The sequence below is a fragment of the Heterocephalus glaber genome, unplaced genomic scaffold (assembly GCF_053883595.1).
Source record: "Heterocephalus glaber isolate CG9 unplaced genomic scaffold, H.glaber_assembly_v1.0 deba00001538, whole genome shotgun sequence".
Lineage (NCBI taxonomy): Eukaryota > Metazoa > Chordata > Mammalia > Rodentia > Bathyergidae > Heterocephalus > Heterocephalus glaber.
The window spans coordinates 3,320,541-3,324,919 of NW_028258333.1; the positions used below are offsets into that span (position 1 = coordinate 3,320,541).

The 4,379-nt window shown below is 42.0% G+C and overlaps 1 pseudogene; it reads right to left on the bottom strand.

Moving 5' to 3' along the window:
• Positions 1-2,824: 2,824 nt before the first annotated feature.
• Positions 2,825-4,145, bottom strand: LOC147824466 (histone-binding protein RBBP4 pseudogene; annotated as a pseudogene).
• Positions 4,146-4,379: the final 234 nt, after the last annotated feature.

A 4,379-nucleotide genomic window follows, 5' to 3' on the forward strand; every position in this document is an offset into this window, starting at 1 on the left:
AATATTAACTCAGATAAGAGAGAAGCAATGGGAAAAATCATACCAAGTTTTAGATGGCTCAGCCTCACAGGATTCTCTGGCCTCCAACATACCCAGAGGCCATGCCCCAAGTAGTTATTAAGGTCTTTCCCTTTTGAAAAGATTGTTCTATTCTGGCAACCACTCTCTGGGGGAGGAACGGAACTTTAGAGTCCTCTCTTCCTGGTCTTATCAAGGGTCTTTCTGTGCTGCTTGACTGTTTGGTTCTCTGGACCACCTCCCTGGACTGTGAACTTTACAAAGAAAAAAATTTTGTGGTTCCTCACCCACTCATTTATTTATGAGAACAGACGGCAGTTATTTATTGAGTAGCTGCTCTGTGCCACATTCTCTTCTAGGAAGAGGGATGTCACAGTAATAAAATGCCAATTTCCCTAAATTGCAAAGCTTGCGTTTTAGTAGTAGAAGCGAATAATAAATGAGTGCATTTGCACTCCACTGTCAGGTAGTAAACACTGCAGTTCCTAAATGGTCTGCAGTAGAATAAGGTGAGAGTACCTGAAGAGAGTGTTATTTTATTCAGTAAATGGTCAAGAAGACCTATGGGCAGAAGTGAGAGAGAGATGCATGTGATTAAATAAAGGAAGAGCCCTCCAGGCAGAGGTAGAAGCACCCACCATGAGGCTAACATAGGAGCAAGCTCTCAGGATGAAGGCATAGAAAGGCTAGTGTGGTAGCCAGTGGGAGAAGAACAACAGAAAATAAAGTCCACAGGAAGTCAGGAACCAGACCACAGGCCCTTTGAGGACCCTGATAAAGGTTTTCTGGCTTACTCCAGGGCTAGTGGTAAGCTCTTGTAAGTGTTTTACTGGGTGAGGATTGGATTAAGAGTAGAAGAACAAAGACCCCTCAGAAGCCATTGAGGAGCCCAGGAAAGACAAGTTATGTCCCCGAGCAGAGGGGCAGGAGCCAGGATTGTGAGAAGCAGTCAGATTTGGAATGTATTTTAAAGGTTGAGCCAATTGCATTGCAGATAAATTAATGGAAGGATGTTAGAAAAAGCGGAAAGCAAAGACAACTGCAACATTTCACAGTTGAGCAATTGGATAGGATACAGATACCACTGACTGAGGTGAAGAATACAGAAAAGGATCAATTTGCATAGGGAGGAGGTAATCAGAAGTTGTCTCTGAAATGTTAGTTTTGAGAGTCCTGGCAATATCAGGTAGGCAACTGGAGATGCATATAGATCTGCAGCTAGGAAATCTGCATTTAAGGATCACTAGAATTTAGAGAACATTAAAAGTCATAGGACTGAGGTCATCTAGAGCAGGGTCTACAAACTACAGCTTAGGGCCAGATCAGGACTCCTTTCTGTTTCTGTAAACTTGCTTTAGTGGAACACATCCAGGTTCATTATGTGCAGTCTCTGGATGCTTTTGTGCTCTGATGGCAGAGCTGAATGATTGTGGCAGAGACTGTGTGCCCTGCAAAAGCCTAAAATGTTTACTGTGTGGTCATTTACAGAAGAAAAAAAAAACTTCGCAAGTAACTTCTGATCTATGAATGACTAGAGATAAAAAAAAAAACACAAAAAACAAGACAAGGAGTCTGAGCAGTGAGAGGTTGTAACTTCCAACATCTCATTTAGTGAGTATAGAAGGACAAACAAAACGGGACAGAGAAGGAGCGACAGTGAGAGAGCAGGAGACAAAGTGTTTTCCCACTTGTGTCTATCAGATCTGGGACAGAGCCACACAGGGAAGATAGGTGGCATGCCAAGTTCATGAGTACATAAGGTAACAGGGTTAGTAAAAGAATTACAATGACTGAAACGCTTTGCCTTCCGTTCTGCCAATACTTCAACATGATCCTAAGACAAAGATTCTAAGGCCTCCATGAAGTTTTTTGTTTGCTTGTTTGTTTGTTTGTTTGTTTATGTAGAAAAGCAATTTATTCCATTGTAAGCACTTACATAGTTAGTCGGGGAGAATAACAGGCCTGCTGGTGAAACAGATCACCTAAAATGGAGATGGTATTAAATTAGTGGCCAAGGACTAACTTCTTAAAGAAAAGCAACTCTTATCGGGGTTAATTTAATTTTCAAAGCAAATATAAGCTATCAAATCACCCTTCTCAATTGGACAGTCTACCTGAGGGACAACTGACATCTTTACAACTTGGTGGTCCCAAGTTAAAATAACAACAAAAAACAACAGAAACCGTTTCACAGAAAAGAAAGGAATAATATGAAAACACCTCAAGAAATACACTAACAAGCAAAAATATATAGGAAAAGAGGAATATGTATCTTTGATTTAACTGAATAAACCAAGAGGAGACTGGTGTACATAGGAAAAATGTGCATCCTGGAAAGTCAAGTATGAAGATTTGGAGTAGGAATCTATGACTTGGTTCTCCCCTAATTCCTGAATAAAAATGACATTTTGCAGTACTTATACTTCATGGCTCAGACACCTAACCTCACTTGGCTCTATTCCTTACTCACTTTAGCCTTTACTGAAGCAAGTCTGAAAAACTTGGGGATTTATCTTAAGAAGAAAAATAATCACACATTATATTCCTCTTTCTGTAGCTACTTTAGACCTGGGTTTGTTAACAGAAAATTCCTAAAGAAAATTTAAATATGAGTCTGTGACTTTGCTGAATCAAGTACCCCAGTTAATATTTAGAAAACACTTACTTTTTGGGCCAATAGTATTATTGGTGGTACCTATTATGGAGGGATAGCTGAACAAAGTCTGTGTGTCTCCAAACCAGTGTTAAATCAGTCTCAGTGTTGAGAGGAAAAAAGGGGAGTCTAAAATCATGAGTGCAGATATATCTAGGATCCTTGTCCTTTTGGATCCACACTTCCTTCAGGGTCTTCATCATTATAAATGTTCTTTGCCATCTGCCACACTTGCATAATATTGTCTTCTGATACAGAACGAATCACCCAAGGTTCACTGGGATTCCAGGAAAAATCAGATATCTTGGCAGTGTGACCACCATGAATAAACAACAACTCAGGTGGACCATCTTCTGCATCTTCTGGAGATTCCTCTTCTCCAATTTTACTTAAATCCCAGACATTCAGTCAGCGATCAGTACCACTGGAAGCCAGAATAGTCTCATTGTGAGGTGACCACTGAACCTGAAATATTTCATCCTTTTGTGATTCAAAGGAATGCAATTTAAGTTTCAGATTTCTTAGATCCCACAAAGCAACAGTCTTGTCAGCTGATCCTGTGGCAAGAATGAATTCACTATAAGGATTGAAAGAGAGGCAGTTCACTTCAGCAGCATGAGCATCAACTGAGTGGCTTGGTTTGGAAGTGTTGTTTGACTGAGTATCCCAAATCATAAGTTTGTGGTCATCAGCAACTGACCTAAACAGAGACTCATAGAGCAGATGCCAGTAAATATCTCCTACTATTGCTGTATGGCCTGTAAAGATGGTCTTCACATCCACCACCTTCCCTTCCTTTGGAACAGCACTGATGTCCCATAGGCAGATGGTATGGTCATCTGAAGCACTAAGTCATTGCCCACTGAGATTTGGGTTCCAAGAAAGCCCGTAGCCTTCCTTCTGATGTCCACGGAGACGCAAGTCTGGGTTGCACTCTCCAGAGGGGTCTGGTTTAGAAGGATCCTTTGTGTAATCAAAAACAAGAACATCACTGGATGGAGTCTTTGTTTTGCAATGATGCAAGGGTTCTGGGGCATATAACTGGCCCTGTTTACTTCTCCTTCATGGTTGATCTAGATTTCTCTTTCAATTTTCCCACTAATGGAGCCAAAACCTCCAAATCTCCTTTCTCGCTGTCATAGTGTGATGCATCAAACTGGGCATCATGGTTAGGGAGCTGTACACTGGCTGTCACAAGGTGGTTTTGTTCATCCGATGTGTGTGTGCCCAGCACAAGTCGAGGAATGCTGAAATCTTTCCCTTCTGGTCTGGTTACATCTGGAAGCCACTGTGCAGTTAGTCCGGGCCACTCTAGAGCATGGGTCATCACCAAACCGTAAAGAAGAGGCGTGTTCTTTTTCCATATTTTGTACTCCTCCTTGAGCACATGTTCTTTGCTGTCAAAAGCTGCTTCCTTGTCAGCCATGGCAGCATGAGAGCCAGGAGGGCCCTGGGGCCCAACGACACGGGAGGGGCCTGGGGGCTGCTGGCGCTTGCTCAGCTTAAGCAGCCTCTATTGTTTTCTGAGGTCCCTATGCGAGGCTCCATGAAGTTTTCAGGAGGAAAAAATGACATGTTAAAGCTCACATGCTCAGTGACACCATACCTGCCCGGCAAGCTCAAGGTCCTGAGTTTGATCCCCGGTACTGGGGAAAAAAATTAAAAACTCACATCCAGGTAGGATGAAAACAAAATCAGACACTATTTT